The sequence below is a fragment of the Vipera berus genome (genome assembly GCF_964194415.1).
Source record: "Vipera berus genome assembly, chromosome: W".
Classification (NCBI taxonomy): domain Eukaryota; kingdom Metazoa; phylum Chordata; class Lepidosauria; order Squamata; family Viperidae; genus Vipera; species Vipera berus.
Genome location: NC_138210.1, coordinates 44,168,430 through 44,189,272, shown reverse-complemented (window position 1 = coordinate 44,189,272; position 20,843 = coordinate 44,168,430).

Below are 20,843 nucleotides of genomic sequence, written 5' to 3'. Positions count from 1 at the left end.
AACAGGGGCCGCACAGTTCTCTGGGGTGGCACAGTGACTCCTTCGTTGCTGCAGCCGAGCGTCAATCCGTAGACAGAGATGGATCAGCCCATTGAGGTCTGGGGGAAAATCAACAAGGGCCAGCTCATCCAACATCTCCTCCGACAATCCATCCTGGAAAGCGTCCACGAGCACAGCCTCATTCCAGGCTGAATCCTGGCTAAGCAGCTGAAAATTACTGATATAGCCCTGTAGGGGGCATTGGCCCTGCCTCAGAGCTTTCAGGCATTGGGTAGCAGTCTGTGTCTTAATCGGGTCCTCATACATCACACACATATGATCACAAAACCCCACAAAGTTGTCCAACAATGGATTAGGTTGGGCTAGCAAGGGTGTGCCCCAAAGAGCTGCAGCACCAGAGAGAAGGCTTATCATAAACCCCACTTTATCCTGGTCAGTGGGGAAATCAGCCACTCTCACGCTGATATACAGATGGCATTGTCCCAGGAAAGCAGGAAACATATCTGGATTGCCATCCAATTTGTCCAGCATCGCAACTTGACATTTTCTCCTGGGTGGTGGTGGTGGTGGTCGTGGAGCATCAGGGACATGTGCTTGCAGTTGAGCTACTTGAGCTAGCAACAAAGCTAGCTGCTGGGAGAGCTGGGCATTCTCATCACGTAGCTGCTCCATAATAGTAAGGGGTGGGAGGCTGAAGGCAAACTGTTCTGTTCCAGCCTACGACTGTCCTTGTTTGCATCACAAGAACAACCCCTTTTTTATCAATAGGCTGGAAAAACCAACCCTTTTTATTTATATACAGTCCTAATACTTACCGGTGAAACTCGAAAAATTAGAATATCGTGCAAAAGTTCATTTATTTCAGTAATGCAACTTAAAAGGGGAAACTAATATATGAGATAGACTCATTACATGCAAAGCAAGATAGTTCAAGTTGTGATTTGTCATAATTGTGATGATTATGGCATACAGCTCATGAAAACCCCAAATCCACAATCTCAGAAAATTAGAATATTACATGCAATCAATAAAACAAGGAGTGTACATAGAACAATATCGGACCTCTGAAAAGTATAAGCATGCATATGTACTCAGTATTTGGTTTAGGCCCCTTTTGCAGCAATTACTGCCTCAATGCGGCCTGGCATGGAAGCTATCAGCCTGTGGCACTGCTGAGGTGTTATGGAAGACCAGGATGCTTCAATAGCGGCCTTCAGCTCTTCTGCATTGTTCGGTCTCATGTCTCTCATCTTTCTCTTGGCAATGCCCCATAGATTCTCTATGGGGTTCAGGTCAGGCGGGTTTGCTGGCCAATCAAGCACAGTAATCCCATGGTCACTGAACCAGGTTTTGGTGCTTTTGGCAGTGTGGGCAGGTGCCAAGTCCTGCTGGAAAATGAAGTCAGCATCCCCATAAAGCTCGTCTGCGGAAGGAAGCATGAAGTGCTCCAAAATCTCCTGGTAGATGGCTGCGTTGACCCTGGACTTAATGAAGCACAGTGGACCAACACCAGCAGATGACATGGCTCCCCAAATCAACACAGACTGTGGAAACTTCACACTGGACTTCAAGCATCTTGCAGTGTGTGCCTCTCCATTCTTCCTCCAGACTCTGGGTCCTTGGTTTCCAAATGAGATGCAAAAGTTGCTCTCATCAGAAAAGAGGACTTTGGACCACTGAGCAACAGACCAGGTCTGTTTTTCTTTAGCCTAGGTAAGACGCTTCTGACATTGTTTGTTGTTCAGGAGCGGCTTGACAAAAGAAATACGACATTTGAAGCCCATGTCCAGGATCCCTCTGTGTGTGGTGACTCTTGATGCACTGACTCCAGCCTCAGTCCACTCCTTGTGAAAGTCCCCAACACTTTTGAATGGCCTTTTCCTGACAATCCTCTCCAGGCTGCGGTCATCCCTGCTGCTTGTGCACCTTTTTCTTCCACACTTTTCCCTTCCACATAACTTTCTATTAATGTGCTTTGATACAGCACTTGGGGAACATCCAACGTCTTTTGCAATTACCTTTTTAGGCTTTCCCTCCTAATGGAGGGTGTCAATGATGGTTTTCTGCACAACTGTCAGGTCAGCAGTCTTCCCCATGATTGTGATTCCTACTGAACCAGACTGAGAGACCATTTAAAGGCTCAGGAAACCTTGGCAGTGTTATGGCTTAATTAGCTGATTAGAGTGGGACACTTTGAGCCTAGAATATTGCACCTTTTCACAATATTCTAATTTTCTGAGATTGTGGATTTGGGGTTTTCATGAGCTGTAAGCCATAATCATCACAGTTATGACAAATCACAGCTTGAACTATCTTGCTTTGCATGTAATGAGTCTATCTCATATATTAGTTTCCCCTTTTAAGTTGCATTACTGAAATAAATGAACTTTTGCACGATATTCTAATTTTTCGAGTTTCACCTGTAAGTCCTCAAAACAAAAAAAAACAACAGAATACTTTTCCAACAAATAAATTGTTCAAACAGCAAAACAGAGCAGGAGTTAAACAAGAAGTTCAGCAATAACACAAACAGACCATGTTTCTGTTGAAGTTCTACAAAAGGTTGCCTTCAGCAACCAGCACCACCCACACCTTCCCCTTTTATTAAGCAGCCCCAAGGCATGGCTTCTGAATGCCTTCTCCTCCTTTCGCTGAGTTGCCGCATAGTCTTCCTCTGACCTGCTCTAGTTAACTGCCTTCTATTACGAGCGTCTATAATGACATTCATCTGTGAAGCCTCAGAATCTGACTCATCCTCTCCACACAGCTGAGCCTCATACAGAACACGATTGGAGGGGCCCGGCTCTTCCTCTGACTGTGAGTCTTGTAATGCATCAGAGCCTCCCTCTGACTCTGAAGGCTCTCCAAACCCCTCCTCCTCCTCTTCCTCAGATCCCTCAGTCTCAGCCGTCGGGAGCACAGGCTGGCACGGAATCACAACAGAGCCTGGGTTAACATCAGAGCCTTTGGAAGGGTTAGGGCTGGGTTGGAACACAGTATTCCAAGTGTGGTTTACTAAGGCTTGGTAAAGTGGTACTAGAACTTCACGTGAACTTGATTCTATTCCTGCAGCCTAGGATTGCATTGGCTTTCTTGGCTGCTGCCACACACTGTTCGCTCATACTGTAGTTAAGTGATGGTCCACTAAGACTCTAAGATCTCTGTCACAGTTACTGGCATTAAGCCAAGTTTCACCTAATCTGTATGTATACAGTTGGTTTTTCTTGCCTAATTGTAAAACCTTACTTTTATCTATGCTGAATTTCATTTTGTTAGATAGGGCCCAGTCTTCAAGTCTGTCAAGATCTTTTTGGATCTTCAGCTTGTCTTCTGGGGTGTTGGCTATTCCAGCCAGCTTAGTGTCATCTGCAAATTTGATGAGTTCCCTTTCTATTCCCTCGTCTAGATTGTTTATGAAGATATTGAAGAGTACTAGGCCTAAAACTGAAATTTTGGGTACCCCACTGCTTACTTCCCTCCATGTAGATGTATTTCCATTAAGGACTACATGTTGAGTGTAGTTTATCAGCCAGTTACAAATCCCTCTGGCGGTGATGCTGTCTATCCCACATTTTTCTACCCTGCCAAGAAGTAGGTTGTGGTTTACTTTATCAAATGCTTTACTGAAATCTACGTATACTATGTCCACAGCATTTTGTGATCCACTAATTTAGTCACTTTATCAAAGAATGAAATAAGTTTTCTTTGTCATGATCAGTTTTTGATGAACTTATGTTGGCTTCTCATTATAACTTTGTTTGCTTCTAGGTGTTCACAAATTTGTTGCTTGATTTTTTTCCAAGATCTTCCAAGGTATTGATGTCAGTGTCAAGGTTCCAACTGATGGCTTCCGGTTTGCCATCGCAGCCACTGTGGATGCTGGAAGGCGAGCTCTGTCTTCCGCGTCCAATTTCGCTCCGCTGGGGGACCCTGGAAAGGGTCAAAAGTTGCCCTGTAGGGGTGATGAGCAAGGAGGGGACCCCCGCTTGATTGCGGGAGAGTGGCAGCCCTTCCGCTCAATCTGGGGCAGCCCTCCAAACTGGTGGAGGAAAGACCAGCCATAGTAATATGGCCTGTCACTAGGCTGTAGCCAGCCAAAGTCAAACTCACCACCAAGCACTTTGAAAGCAACACGGATGAAACTGGGTGAGATCTGATCTTCTCTTTACCCTAAGTACTTTCTCTTCCTGTAAAAGCTGCCTGAAGTATCCTTCTCCCTGTGAGGAGAGAGGGAAGGGAATTTCTATCACACTCTCTAAGAATAGCGGTGTCTGACTACCCAGGGGAATTAAAGCATTAAAAAGACAACTTTAATCTAATTGGATTTATATGTTCCTGAAACATGGGGACCAAAAATTTTCCTATTTTTATTGGAGACTCTTGTTTTTATCTACAAAAAAGAAATAAAATTAGAAAAAGGATTATAAAAATTTTGGACTTAAAAAACCTTAAATGGTATCGGTGACATCTTGTGGCAAAGTTTAGTATTACAGCTTGTTATTTCCTAAAAGAGACTTAACTTGAAGCCCAGACCTTAGATAAGACTTTTCTGACCTTGGCACCACCTGTGAGAGACTTAGCTGTAAGAGAACAGCTGGGCAGCATAACTGGTCTACTTGAACTGTGAATGTAAACCTTTACTGACTCTCAGAGTTATATGTGGGAAATTGCTTTCCTATCTCTTTATTTGAGGAATATTGGTCACTATATGAGATGCTGAAATACCTTGGAGTATAAAGTCTTGCTTGACAAATGACTTCTACTAGAAAGACTATTTATACAGTAAACATGTGAAAGAGATGGATGAAGACCAGAAAAAGATCCTTTCCATGTTGAAAGCAATACATGAAACCATTCTTTCAGCTTGTGATAAAATAAGACCTAACATAAAAGATCAAAACACCAGTTTAGATACACAAACCCAAACTTTGACTAGAACCAAAGAACCAACAATGCAGAAAATAACAGAAGAAGTGGGACAATCAAATGTTAAGACAGAGGACTCAATTGACCAACAAATACAGCTGATGAAAAATCCAAAAAAGGAAGTGACAACACTGAAAAAGGAAATGACTTTCTATATAAATCAGAAGAAGAACAGATTCAATGGAAGACAAACATATCAGGGCAATCATGGTGTACTGGAATAACAGGGAGACAACTTAATGAATACAAATGGGCTAGTCCTTCCAAAAAATGGCAATTAAATGGTCTCCTTTATTTCAAATAACATATATAATAACAGAGGGAAATCTATTTGATGATCTAAAAGCACTGATATGGAGGCCTAGTTGGCAAAGGAAGAAACCCAGAATAAGGTTGAAGAATATTGGGGTTTTGACTTATTAGAGGGGATTTCATATTATTAATTGGAGGGTTAAAGGGAGTAGTTGAGATAAGGGGAATTCTGGTCATTAGATTTAAATACTTGGAAATTAGTTCTGTTTAATATTTAGAAATTAGACCTAAAAGGAAAAAGAAAATTATTATGAATATGTTTGATTTATTGATTAACCCAGGTAATATACATAATGGTTTTGATTTATTAAAGGGGATATTTTGTTATTAAGTAGATGATTTAATATGGTGGGAAATAGATAACTCTTAGGAAATAGAACAAGATTACATTCAAATAGATAAAATGTGTATTTTGGATATTAGATTTTGTTATGAATTGAGACGAGGGAAATCTTGGTTACCTAAAGCCTGAAACCCCTTCATGGATGAGCTATGCCGTGCAGGGCCACCCAAGACGGAAAGGTCATAGCAGAGAGTTCTGACAAAATGTGATCCACTGGAGAAGGAAATGGCAACCCACTCCAGTATCTTTGCCATGAAAACCCTATGGACAGTACCAAAAGGCAAAATGATATGACACTGGAAGAGGAGCCCCTCAGGTTGGAAGGCGTCCAATATGCTACTGGGGAAGAGCAGAAGGCTAGTACTAGTAGCGCCAGAAAGAATGAAGCGACTGGGCCAAAGCCGAAAGGACGCTCAGCTGTGGATGTGTCTGGTGGTGAAAGGAAAGTCCGATGTTGTAAAGATTTTTCTCCATAGGAACCTGGAATGTAAGATCCATGAATCAAGGCAAGCTGGACGTGGTCAAACAAGAGATGACAAGATTGAACATCGACATCTTAGGTATCAGCGAAGTAAAATGGACAGGAATGGGTGAATTTAATTCAGATGACCATCAGGTATACTACTGCGGGCAAGAATCCCTCAGAAGAAATGGAGTAGCCTTCATAGTCAATAAAAAAGTAGGAAAAGCAATACTGGGATACAACCCTCAAAATGACAGAATGATCTCAGTTCGAATCCAAGACAAACTATTCAATATCACAGTAGTCCAAGTCTATGCCACAACCACCAGTGCTGAAGAGGATGAAATTGACCGGTTCTATGAAGCCCTACAGCACCTTATAGAACTAACACCAAAAAATGATGTCCTTATCATCATGGGGGATTGGAATGCTAAAGTAGGAAGCCAAAAGATAAGTGGAATAACAGGCAAGTTTGGCCTTGTAGTACAAAATGAAGCAGGGCACAGGCTGATAGAATTTTGTCAAGAGAATACGATGGTCATAGCAAACACTCTTTTCCAACAACCCAAGAGGCAGCTCTACACATGGACATCACCAGACAGTCAACACAGAAATCAGATTGACTATGTGCTCTGCAGCCAAAGATGGAGAAGCTCTATACAGTCAGTAAAAACAAGACCAGGAGCTGACTGTGGCTCAGACCATGAGCTTCTCATTGCAAAGTTTAGGCTTAAACTGAAGAAAGTAGGGAAAAGCACTAGGCCACTCAGGTATGAATTAAATCATATCCCTGTTGAATATACAGTAAAGGTGACAAATAGATTTAAGGAATTAGATCTGATAGACAGAGTGCCTGAAGAACTATGGACAGAGGTTCGCAACATTGTACAACAGGTAGCAACCAAAACCATCCCAAAGAAAAAGACATGCAAGAAAGCAAAATGGCTGTCTTGAGGAAGCTTTGCAAATAGCTGAGGAAAGGAGGGAAGCAAAAGGCAAGGGAGAAAAAGAAAGATACGCCCAATTGAATGCAGAATTCCAGAGAATAGCTAGAAGGGATAAGAATACCTTCTTAAATGAACAGTGCAAAGAAATAGAAGAAAACAATAGAATAGGGAGGACCAGAGATCTTTTCAAGAAAATTGGAGAGATGAAGGGAACGTTTAATGCAAAAATGGGCATGATAAAGGACCAAAATGGCAGGGACCTAACAGAGGCAGAAGAGATTAAGAAGAGGTGGCAAAATTACACAGAAGAACTATACAAGAATGAGCTTAACGTCCCTGATAATCACAATGAGGTGGTCACTGACCTCGAGCCAGACATCCTAGAATGTGAAGTGAAGTGGGCCTTAGAAAAGCTGAGCAACAACAAAGCTAGTGGAGGTGACAGTATTCCAGCTGAGCTATTCAAAATCTTAAAAGACGATGCAGTAAAAGTGCTACATTCAATTTGCCAGCAAATTTGAAAACTCGAGTGGCCACAGGATTGGAAAAGATCAGTTTACATTCCAATTCCAAAGAAAGGCAGTGCCAAAGAATGTTCAAACTATCGCACCATTACACTCATTTCTCATGCTAGTAAAGTTATGCTTAAAATCCTACAAGCTAGACTCCAGCAGTATGTGGAACGAGAACTACCAGAAATACAGGCAGGATTTTGAAGAGGCAGAGGAACTAGAGATCAAATTGCCAACATACGCTGGTTCATGGAGAAAGCTAGAGTTCCAGAAAAACATCTACTTCTGCTTCATTGACTATGCTAAAGCCTTTGATTGTGTGGATCATAACAAACTGTGGCAAGTTCTTAAAGAGATGGGCGTACCAGACCATCTTATTTGTCTCTTGAGAAACCTATATGTGGGCCAAGAAGCAACAGTGAGAACTGGACATGGAACCACTGATTGGTTCAAAATTGGGAAAGGAGTCCGGCAAGGCTGTATATTGTCACCCTGCCTATTTAACTTATATGCAGAGCACATCATGAGAAAGGCAGGGCTAGATGAGTCAAAAGTTGGAATTAAGATTGCTGGAAGAAATATCAACAACCTAAGATATGCAGATGATACCACTCTAATGGCAGAAAGTGAAAAGGAACTAAAGAGCCTCTTGTTGCAGGTGAAGAAGGAGAGTGCAAAAGTTGGGTTGAAACTTAACATTAAGAAAACCAAGATCATGGCATCCAGCCCTCTCAATTCCTGGCAAATAGATGGGGAAGAAATGGAGGTAGTGACAGATTTTATTTTCCTGGGCTCCAAGATCACTGCAGATGGGGACTGTAGTCAAGAAATTAAAAGACGCTTGCTCCTGGGGAGGAAAGCCATGGCAAATCTACAGTAGACAGCACACTAAAAAGCAGAGATATCACCCTGTCAACAAAAGTGTGTATAGTCAAGGCTATGGTCTTCTCAGTTGCAATGTATGGCAGTGAAAGTTGGACCATAAAAAAGGCTGAGCACCAAAGAATTGAGGCTTTTGAACTGTGGTGCTGGAGAAGACTCCTGTGAGTCCCTTGGACTGCAAGGCGATCAAACCAGTCAGTCCTAGAGGAGATCAACCCTGACTGCTCTTTAGAGGGCCAGATCCTGAAGCTAAAACTCAAATACTTTGGCCACCTAATGAGAAGGAAGGACTCACTGGAGAAGAGCCTAATGCTGGGAAAGATTGAGGGCAAGAGAAGAAGGGGATGACAGAGAATGAGGTGGCTGGATGGAGTCACTGAAGCAGTAGGCGTGAGCTTAAATGGACTCCAGAAGATGGTAGAGGACAGGAAGGCCTGTTGTCCATAGGGTCACGATGGGTTGGACACGACTTCGCAGCTAACAACAACAGCAAAAGCCTGAAAATTATAAATATCAAAGGTTAAATTGGAATATTGATGAGAAATTAAAAATTGGGTAAAAATAATAACAGGATATGGATTGTTTATGAAGATTGAACGTAATTAAGATACATATAAGCTAAAAATTATTGATAAATGTAATAATGATGTTTTTAGTGGGTTGATAGAATAAGAACTGTACTGGCTTGAATACGAGACAGTAAACTTTAAGGGTAAAAGAGAAGATATATTTGATGTTGTAACTTGAGATTTGTACTAAAGATTTTGTTATTGAACTATTGATTAACTCAGTCACCACGTTGTTTTTTAAATACTTAAATGTAAAATTGGAAAATTAATAAAATATTTTTTAAAAAAGGGTTCCAACTGATGATCCCAACGAAGTAAGCACAGCTGAGACATTCCAAATTCTAATGCAAAATTTTATTGAGTACAGCATATCAGCACTGATGAATAGAAAACCAGCTCTGGCTAAAATGGCACCAGAACAGTAAATTAAAAGTATAGAAACTTCCTTCCCCCCTAATAGTGCAGGTCACATTCCCTAATTTTTATATATATATATATATTATATTGATTTTTTGCAATAACAATCCTTAGTGCTTAGTACAGTGTGTTGTCTGGGTTCATATATTTGAAAAAACAATCAATAATAATTAATTTCTATAATTCCATGATCAATATATTAATTAATAATATGTTTCCTTGATCTTCCCTTCTTCCAATGGTAATCTCCTTTGTCAATATTAGATAAATATAATATTTTCAATGGATACAAGGTTGGATATAAACATTTTTTGTGGTTGTACGAATAACAATGACATCCATATATAACATCTTTTCTAATTAACTTATGTTTCAATTGTATTTTTCATCTTGTTCGCTCACTATGTGTCCTGTTTTCAAAATTCTTACTAAAACTTAATTTCCCCTCAGTATTCAAACCATACTTATCAGTCATAGTTTTCTCAAAATTGATTACCTAAATATCCAAACTTTTCATTTACATACACCATCCCAATATTTTCATATTTCATATATTATAAAAATACTATACTACTTATATATCCTATAACATCCACATATAACATCTTTTCTGAATGGTTTATATTTCAACTATATTTGTAAAAGTCGTCTTGTTAATTCACTATATGTCCTGTTTTCAAAATTTTTATTTAAGCTTAATTTCCCCTCGGTATTCAAATCATTCTTCTCAGTCATAATTCTCTCAAAATTAATTACCTTTAAATATCCAAACTTTCCATTCACATACATCATCCCAGTATTTTAACATTTTATATATTATAAAAAATAATATACTACTTATATCTCTTATCCCTTTTACTATAGGGTCCCTTTAAATCCAAAATTATCTATTCTTTTAACCATATTCAAACAAATGTTTAATCATATAGTACTCCATCTGTTAAGTCAAATCAAATCTCTTAAGTCTAATTCTAGCCTTCTTCTTTTGCCAGATAGCTTTCCAAATTAGTATATTCCGCTTGCCAGGAAGTTCCTGTATTTTTGTAAGTGTTGTTGGGATTGAGAAGGACAAGTTGAGTAGAATATATGCTTTATGTCTCCCAGACTCTGATGATTTTCCTGGCAGCTCTATAATCCATTTTGTTAGATCTTCTTTCTTATCCTCAAATTTGTTTTGAAGTCCTGATGGATAAAATATCTTTTGCATTTTCATTGTCATAGTAAAATCTTGTAGATTTTTTTCTGTTTGTATTAAGTTGTAGTTGTCTTCATTTGTAGCTTTCCTATTTATGTCACTTTCTTTTAGTTTGTGTTCTGTTATCTGATTTGTTTGTTCATTCTTTATCATCATTTTCTGAGAGTTTTTTAATTGTAAGTTTAGATTGAAGATGTCCTCATTTATGTCATCAAAGTTGTTTTTGTTCTCATCATGGTTTGATATTATTGTCATTTGAATCTGTCATAGCATTGCATACATTTCCTCCTGAAAAGTACTTGTCTTGTTTTGGAGTATTACTCTTGCAGATCTCTGATGTTCCAGGCTAGATCCTTCAGAAGGTTATATTAGGTGTGGTTTCCTGTCCCTTTTAGATAAATATGCAATAACCATTTTGTCTCCCCCCTCCAAATAGTCTTTCACCAATACCATAGTCTCTGTAGTTAGCCTTATCAAACCAGCCAATATCAAAATCCAAACAACCAAATCTTATATAGTTCTTATCTTTATATATGGTTTTTGTAATCCAATGCATTTCCAATTGTCAAGGCATCAGTGAAAGTAGTATTTTATAACTATTCTTCTATTCATGGGTCAATTGTCAAGCAGTCAGAGTTGCAATCCAGAATGTTTAGCCACCTTGGAGCCTTCTAGTAAATTCCCCCCTAGAAGATTAGCCAAGAGTCAAAGTTTTTCTTTTTCAGGATCTGTTCTTTTGTAAGGGGGGCCGGATGTCAATGCTGCAAACATTGACATGTTTTTGCACTGACAATATAAGAGACAGCCTGTTACTTTAATTGCTTCATTTGGGGGGGGGGAGGAAATCTACCCAGATGTTGTGAGAAGATTGGAAAAGTCCGTGTACAGAATGGGAAGTGAAACCTCATATGTAAAACTAATTGGATAATGTGATTTATGACGTGTAGATAAGGGCGGGGATTGTGTGTGTGTTGTGATGGGTTTGGGGGGAGGAGATTTCAGATTCTGGCATCCCTCCATGAGTGCCGATGTTTCGCTTCATTACTAAGACTTTATAGATAAATAATATCCCTGCAATTTGTTTGAATTGTCTCATTTATCAGAACCATGACACAATTCTTGAGCTTAGACAACAGTTAAAGTTTTCTTTTTCTGCAGGCACTTTTTAAGCTTAAAAATGGCCCAGTATGTTTTCTTTCTTTGTTCCCAGCTGTTTTATATTTAGCTGAAGGTTATTAAAGTTCAAGGGAACAGATTATTCTTTGCTCTTCGGGGAAGCTTACCGCAAGGAGATTGAGGGCTTGGTGAACTGGTGTAAGGAAAACAGCCTAGTTTTAAATACCGGAAAAACCAAAGACATCATTGTCGATTTCAGAAAAGGCAGGCACAGCCACACTTCTCTGTGCATTAATGATTCACCTGTGGAGATGGTTACCAGCATCAAATTCCTGGGTGTGTAGCTAACGAGTAGGCTGGCTTGGTCGCTTAACAGTGAGAAACTGGTGAAGCAGGAATAGCAGCGCCTGCATTTTCTGTGTCGCATGAGAAAAGCTCATCTTCCTTCCCCTGGTCTGACCACTTTCTACATGGGGACAATTGAGAGCATCCTTTCATACAGCATCACAGTCTGGTTTGGAAGCATCACTGCTTCAGACAGGAAGGCAGTTCCCTCCCTCCCATCCAGGACATAGCACAGAAGTGTTGTTTGAACAGAGTCCGTAAGATTATCTGGGACACTACTCATCCTCTTCACAACCTGTTTTCCTTGTTACCTTCTGGAAGGAGGCTTCGTGGTATCTGTAGCAGAACATCCAGATTCAATCATAGTTTCATTCCATACAGCATTAACCTTGTGAACTCTCAGGCTTCCTCCTTCCGTTATATATTCAAGATGGACAGTATTTAATATTTTATTGTTATGTATATGTAGGGGTGTGGGTCTATAGATATGTTGTATATAGTATGTTTTAGGTGTGTGTCATGTAAGTGTTTCACTTTGAGAGTGGGCAACTAAATTTTTTAAAAAAGATTATCTTATCTTCTGGGCGTCTTGCCAATTTCTGAGTCAGAGTTACTGTTGTTCTATGCTCTGGTTCTCCACTAGATGTCAGTAGATATTCATTTTCCAGCTTTTTCAAATAAAAAAATATTTATTTATTTATTTATAATTTCATCGGAGCTCTTTAGGGTGTAAAATCTTAACGGTTTTCTTAATTTTCAGATTTATACAGACTATAGTGTTATTAATTTCATTTCAGTATATTTCTTTCCCCCTTAGAAGTTAATTCACTGCTTCCATCTATGGAGGGGTGGGGATTTAGTCCCCTCCCTCACTTTTGGAGGATTTCTTGCTTTGGGGATCTTTTTCAGGGAATCAGTTATAAAATAGAAGAGAGAAGATTGATATTCTCATCCAGTTTCAAGCATGCTGTTCACCATTGTTCTGGTTCATGCTTTTGGACTTCAGCTGCTGGTAGCTTGGGTGCTAGACACTGATGTGCAGCTAGCCTTTCTCCTGTCGGGTTGGAGGGCTTCCCCCGGATTGAGCAGATTGAGTGCCATTGTTCCGCGATCGGGGCACCCCTCCTTCTTTGTCACCTCTCTGGGGCAACTTTTGACCCATTTAAGGTCCCCTTGCAGGGCAAAATCAGCCATGGCATGCAGAGCCTCACAATCCCTTGGCTGTGTCACTACCGGGTGGAATTGGAAGTCCTCACATTCCCCAATTAAGTGTCAGACATTTGTTATGAGAAAAATCTTCAGTTCCCATCCAAACAGTTCTCCAATGACCTTGGTTCCCAGGCTGGACCATTTACAGGTGCACTGAGCACTCCAAACATCCCTCCTCCCCCCTGTGTCTGTTGGCAAGCTAAGAAACCACAATGGCTGAAGCAGAATAAGTTTCTTTGGAGCTTGGCAGGCTGGCCCCCTAGAAACCGGAAAGAACCTGGAAAAAATAAGCACACATTACTTCTCTTGCAAGGATCCTGGTTTCCAGGGATACAGGTAGTCCCTGAGGTACGAGCCTAATAGACCCTACCCATTAGGCTCGTAATCATCAAATCAATCAGACTCAATATTGTTGTTGTTGTTAGCTGCGAAGTTGTGTCTGACTCATCATGACCCTGTGGACAACATTCCTCCAGGCCTTCCTGTCCTCTACCATCTTCTGGAGTCCATTTAAGCTCACGCCTACTGCTTCAGTGACTCCATCCAGCCACCTCATTCTCTGTCGTCCCCTTCTTCTCTTGCCCTCAATCTTTCCCAGCATTAGGCTTTTCTCCAGTGAGTCCTTCCTTCTCATTAGGTGGCCAAAGTCAGCTGAAAGCTGACTCAATATTACAACATTTTAAAATCAAACTCATTAATTGAATCAAATGGGTTGTTAAATGAACAAAGATTTGATTTACTATTTCCTCCGATGGCTGCCTGAAACGAGAGACTTTTCCCACCACTGTTGCAGGCTGTTTTTTTATTTCTTTTTAATTTAAATTCCATTTATATCCCACGCTTCTCCGAAGACTCAGGGCAGCTTACAAGCTTAGCAGTAGCCTTCATTCTATGTATATGCCTGCTTATTAGGGCTTTCACACACACCCCAAGCGGCATTATTACAAAGTCAGCTTAATTGCCCCCAACAATCTGGGTCCTCATTTTACCTACCTCGGAAGGATGGAAGGCTGAGTCAACCTTGAGCCTGGTGGGATGCGAACCTGCACTAATTGCAGGCAGCTGGTGTTACTTAAGGAGGCATTAGCCCACTGCTCCACCAAGATCAGCTGTTTCTGGTTTCAGTAACCACAGTACTTGTAAACTGCCTCCCAAGTAGGCAGTAGGCTTTTTCTAAAAAAGCCATTTGTTGATAGGCAGCTCAAGCTTCTTCAGAGGGGGGTAAAGAACTCTACGATTGCAGCTGCCACTAAAGTAATTAGCTCTAGGAGTTAACAGACATCTCTGAGTGCTTTAAAACACACACACAAACACTTGCCAGCCATTAGCTTAAGCGTCTCCAGCCAGGCATGCAGAGGGAAATGGTGTTAAGTATTGTTGTGCAGTGGTCTCCTTGTGCTACCAAGGAGTTGCACAGACAAGGAAGGGTACTGAGAGCAGTAAGAGTCACACAGTAACCACAAGAGTACACTGAGTTACTTCCGGTGGCGGCGCGGCGCCGAAGACAGCCTTCCCCGGCTGCCCGCGGCTCAGCTGTTTGTTTTTTCGCCCGAAACAGCGCCGATCAGCTGTTCGGGCGAAATTGAAGCCCCCTCCTCGGGAGAAGAGGAGGGGGTGAGGCCCCTGGTAGGGGTAGAGTTCTCCGGGGCCGCCTGAGCTTGGAGCTTGGGCGGCTGAAGGATTGAACTCCCCCGAAGCCTGGGTTGCTCCCAGCTGGCCGGCGTCTCTGCTCCGAACTTCTTGGAGCAGAGCCAGGCGTCTGCGAACCATCCCTGCCTGAAGAAAGGACTATGATTTAAAGGAGCAGGCAGAGCGGTACAAGTGGCAAAGGTGAAGAGGATTATTTTACTATACTCTCTAGCTTGTTGGACTTTTTAAACTTTAAGTGAAAGTGCGTCATAATTGAGGACTAAAAGATGGCGGCGAAACCTCCCCCTAAAACTCTTCGGAGCGGTGGATCCTCGCCGGTGCAACAGTCATCACTACAGGCGTTGCACCCTTCTGAAGCGCTGACATCGAAGGACTTACGAGATGCTCTGGATAAACTTTTGGAATCAATCAATCAATCAATGAGTGATAAATTTGCACAGATGGAGGAGAAATTGGAGAAATTGGAGGAGAGAATGGAAGAGAGGATGGAACAGAAGTTCAGCGTGATGAAGGTAGACATTTTGTCTTCAGTGCATAAAGTGGCGGAATGTGTGGAAGAATTAGATGAAAAAATGGATGATTTGGCTCAAAGGAATGCTATATTAGAAGTAAAAGCACGGGAGAATGAAAATGCAAGAGACAAAGTGGAAAGGGAGGTAAGCCTAGCCCAATATTACCAGATGCAGTTTGCTGTCAGAATCAGAGGTATAAAAGAGAACATTAAAGAAGATTTAAAGCAGCTGATTTCTGAGGCTCTTGAAGTGGTATTAAATCAGCCAGCATCTGAAATAAGAGCAGCTATGGATAAAGTGTTTCGGGTGAATTCATGGATTGCCAGACAGAGAAAGTTGCCTAGAGATGTGGTGGTTTATTTTGCAAAAAGAGAGATTAGAGATCAAGTTATACAAGCTGCCTATGATGCTAAAGTGGTGATTGCTGAACAAGAAGTCTTGGTTTTAAAAGAAATTCCTCCAAGGATTTTAAGGGGAAGGAAGGACTATACATTTCTCGTGCATGAGCTTAAGCAAAGAGATATAAGGTTCAGATGGGAGATTCCAGATGGGCTGATGGTGATGCATGAAGGTAAAAGGTATCGGCTGATTACTGTGAAGCAAGCGCGTGATTTCTACAATAATGTCTTAAAAGCAACCCCATTAACACTTCTGGAAGCTGGAAAGGGATCTGGAGAAGGAGAACATCAAGAGGATGAAACAGAGGAAAGTGGTGCTGGAGGAGATCAAGCTACAACTTCTTTGGATGATCCTAGAGAGCAAAGAGTAACGCGTGCTGCTTTAAAACGAGCAAAGAAAATAAAAGAACAAGATCAGCAAAAGTCTTCAGATTCTTCACAACGTACATATAGTCAAGCTGTGGGAGGAGCACGGCCTAAAGAAGTTAGTCCTATCAAAGCTGTGGTCCAAGAGCTTTTGGAGGATATGCATGGCAACTAAATTTCTAACCTGGAATGTTAATGGACTAAATTCACCGCAGAAGAGGAAGAAAGTTTTTCAATATTTAAAACAATTTAAGATAGATGTTATATGTTTGCAAGAAACGCATATTAGAGTTTTGGATCAAAAGCATTTATTGAACTCGAGACTGGGTACGCAATTTGTTGCCTCTGCAGAGAATAAGAAAAATGGAGTGGTTGTTTATGTTAAAAGTGCCTTAACAGCAGACTTAATTGAAGCAGATAAGCATGGAAGATATGTTATGATTGAGCTGTTGTTAGAAGGTAAAAAGACGCTTCTAGTTGGATTATATGCACCTAACCAACAACAAGCTGATTTTTTTAGCTTACTCCACACAAAGCTTACCCAGTTGGATTATAAATCTTTTATTTTTATGGGAGACTGGAATGGTGTTTTGGATGTACAGTTGGACAAGGCTGGAGCTTTTAAGCGCATTCCAAGTCATGCTAGACTGCCTAAATCTTTTTTTGAAATGAAGGATGACCTGGAATTGCGAGATATTTGGCGTGAGAGACATCTGCAGGAGAAGGATTATACTTTTTATTCTGACAGACACCAATCTTTTTCGAGGATTGATTTTATTTTGTTGACTAATGATTTTTTTTTGAGAACTAAAAAGGTGAAGATTTGTGCAAGAACTATTTCTGACCACAGTCCAGTTTGGTTGGAGATTGATAAGGAGAAAAGAGACAGGCGCTCGTGGCGCGTAAATGAGAATTTGTTTAGAAATCAGAGAAATGTGGAAGAATGCAAACAGCGGATGAAGGATTTTTTTGAGATTAATATGAATAAGGGTACCTCTATGGACATGGTTTGGGATGCTAGCAAGGCCTATATGAGAGGGGTGTTGATATATATGAATAATAGATATAGACGTGCAGTGGAAACTAGAAGGAAAGAACTGGAGAATGAAATAAAGGAAAAAGAAAAGGCTTTGATTTTGAACCCAGAGGATGTGAAGATCAAGGAGGCTATTAGACTGCTAAGAGGACAATTTGATAAATTAATGGCAGATCAAGTGGCAACCAATCTGCGGTTTGCTAGGCACAATACTTTTTGCAACGCTAATAAACCAGGCAGATGGTTAGCTTATAGACTGAGGAAAAAACAAAGGGCCTCTTATATAGATAAGATTGAGTATAAAGGAAGGGTTGTGTTTCAACAGAATCTTATTAAGGATGCTTTTGTGGATTTTTATTCGAAATTATATACTAAAGAGGAAATTAATGTAAAAGATATTGATATATACTTGGAGAATGCTAGCATCCCGGTTCTTACGCAAGTACAAAAAGAGGGGATTAATCAACTGATTACAGAAGAAGAAATTCTTACAGCAATTAAGGAGTTGAAGGTGGATAAAGCGCCAGGCACGGATGGCTTGACTGCGGCCTATTATAAAAATTTACAATTTGAGATGATAAAGCCGTTAAAGGAACTGTTTCAGACAATTCAGAGGGGGGGAAAGGTGCCACCGTCTTGGAGAACAGCTTTTATCTCTTTGATTCCGAAGGAAGACCAGGATGCTACTCAAGTTAAAAACTACAGACCGATATCGCTTTTAAATACAGATTATAAGATATTTGCTAAGGTTTTGGCTAATAGACTGATGAGGGTTCTGCAACAGGTGATTCATGGGGATCAAACGGGGTTTATTAGTGGCAGGCAAATGAAAAATAATGTGAGACATATAGTTGATGTGTTAGAGTTTTTGGAAAGGCACAACCAGATCTCTGCAGCGCTAATTTTTTTAGATGCTGAAAAGGCCTTTGATCAATTGAATTGGCAATTTTTGTTGAAAGTTTTAGATAAAATGGATTTTGGGGAAAATTTTTTACAGCCGATTAGGGCATTATATCAAAAACAAACTGCCCGAATCATAGTTAACAATAGCCTGACAGTAGCATGTAATATTGAGAAGGGCACAAGGCAAGGGTGTCCGTTATCGCCCTTGTTATTTGTGTTAACATTAGAGATACTATTGGTTAAGATTCGGAACTCGGAAAAAATTAAAGGGATACAAGTTGGAGATCAGGACTATAGATTGAGAGCATTTGCAGATGATCTGGTTGTTACAGTGACCCAGCCAGAGAACTCTGTTGTGGACCTGATGGAGATAATAACACAATATGGGAAGGTTTCTGGATTTAAAGTAAATACACAGAAAACTAAAATTTTGGCTAGAAATATGACAGTTTCACAGAAGGCTCTCTTAGAAGGATTAACTGGATTTGAGATTGTTAAAAGGGTTAAATATCTGGGGGTGATTTTGTCGCCCTCTAATACAAAGCTATATAAAAATAATTATGAAAAACTATGGGGGAAAATTCAAAAGGAATTGGAGAGTTGGCAAAAATTGCAATTGTCTTTGTTGGGACGGATTGCAGCAGTGAAAATGAATGTCCTGCCCAAATTTTTATTTTTGTTTCAAATGATACCGATTCTTAAGAAAGATTCTAATCTGGAGGAATGGCAGCGAGGTATCAATAAATTTGTGTGGGCAGGGAAAAAGCCACGAGTTAAACTTAAGATTATGCAGGATACTCGTGAGAGAGGTGGCCTTAAATTGCCTAATCTTAAATTATATTATGAAGCTGCTGCATTAGTAGGAATAAGCGATTGGATTAATTTGACGCAATTGAGGTTATTAAATCTTGAGGGCCATGATTTGTTGTTTGGCTGGCATGCATATTTGTTGTATGATAAGAAGGTAGATACTGTGTTTAGGATGCATATTTTAAGACAGGCATTGCTGAGAGTTTGGAAGAAGTATAGACATAAGCTAAGCAGCAAGATACCATTGTGGGCAATTCCAAAACACGCAATAGAAAATATACATGCTGGTTTCAAACATGATGTGACTACGTACAAGGAAATTTTAAGCCTGGAAAGGAATGTTTGGTGTTTGAAATCATAATATAGCCTCTTGCGAGAAGAGAAGGTTGTTCAAACTTGGTTTCAATATATCCAATTACAGGCCAGGTGGAAAGAAGACCAGAAAAATGGATTTACAATGACTGATCGAAATTTGATAAAGCAGATTAGAAATCAGGGATCAGCACATATTAAACGGATATATCTTGCATTGATAGAGATTGACTCGGAAACAGAGCTTGTTAAGGATTGCATGATAAAATGGGCCCAAAATATCCAGGAAGTTATTACAATGGACACGTGGGAAAAGATTTGGGTGAGGAACGTAAAATTTACTCAAGCTCAAAATTTAAGAGAGAACTTTTACAAAATGTTTTATAGATGGCATCTAGATCCTAAAAAGCTTGCAAGTATGTATCCGAATTATCAGCCTAAATGTTGGAGGTGTGGTGATGAAGATGCAACGTATTTTCACATATGGTGGACATGCAAGAAGGTTAAGGCTTTTTGGATAAAAGTCTGGTGGAATATGCAGAAGATTTTTAAACAGAGGATAAAGTTTTGTCCGCAACTTTTTTTGTTGGGAATAATTGCAGACGCTACAGTTGTGGACACCAAGCTGATGTTGAACTTAATTACGGCGGCAAGACTTTTGATAGGCCAATATTGGAAGAAAGAGGAACTGCCGACCATAGAAGAGTGGACTTTAAAGGTTTCCGACCTGGCAGAGATGGCGAAGATTTCGGCTTATTTGAAAGATCATTCGCAAGAACGTTATATTATGGAATGGAGAAAATGGATTGAGTTTATCCAGAACAAGTATAGGGTTAAGAAGTTTTATGTAGCATTCGAATAAGTCTTCTTTCGTTTTTTTTCTTTTTTTTTATTCTAGTTTTTTATATATATTTAATATTGTTAAGGTGTGTCTTATCCTATATAAGCTAGAGAGTGATGGATTTTAGAATTTATAGTTGTTAGTATATGGTTGTTTATGGTTGCCTTTTTATATATATATACCTTGTATTTAGCTCTGGGAAGTCGGGGGGGGGGAGGGGGGGGTGGAGGGAGGGGGGGAGGGAGGGAGGTTGGGGGGAGGTAGGGGGGGAGCAGGGAGGGGGAAGGGGGGTTTTTTAAGGGAAAACTGTATTTTAAAACTTTTCAATAAAAAAAAAAAAGAGTACACTGAGTTGTGAAAACAAAAAGTACTTTACTTTTGAGGTGGTATAAAAACAAAAATGCACGGTCAAAAATAAACAGTCCAGGTCATACACAATAGCAACAGTCCAAGGAGTAATCCAAAATACAAAGTCTTCTTACTGGTCCAGAGGTCAATACACAGTTGTACAGGTTTATCAGAGTAGTAAACCAACAGTACAGCAAAACAGAGCAAAAACAGTAATAGTAGAGAGCAGTGAATTCAGAGAGAGAGAAGCTACGTTCCTAGCTCCCTCTTATGGCCATGAGAACACTTACACACCCATTGGCCAATTAACATCTTAAAGTCACAATATCATGGTTAATATATTTTCAACCCAACTGTGTAGGCTATCACCATATGCCTAACATTCTCCCCTTTGGGTAGAATAATATATAACCCTTTACAATCTTATGCCA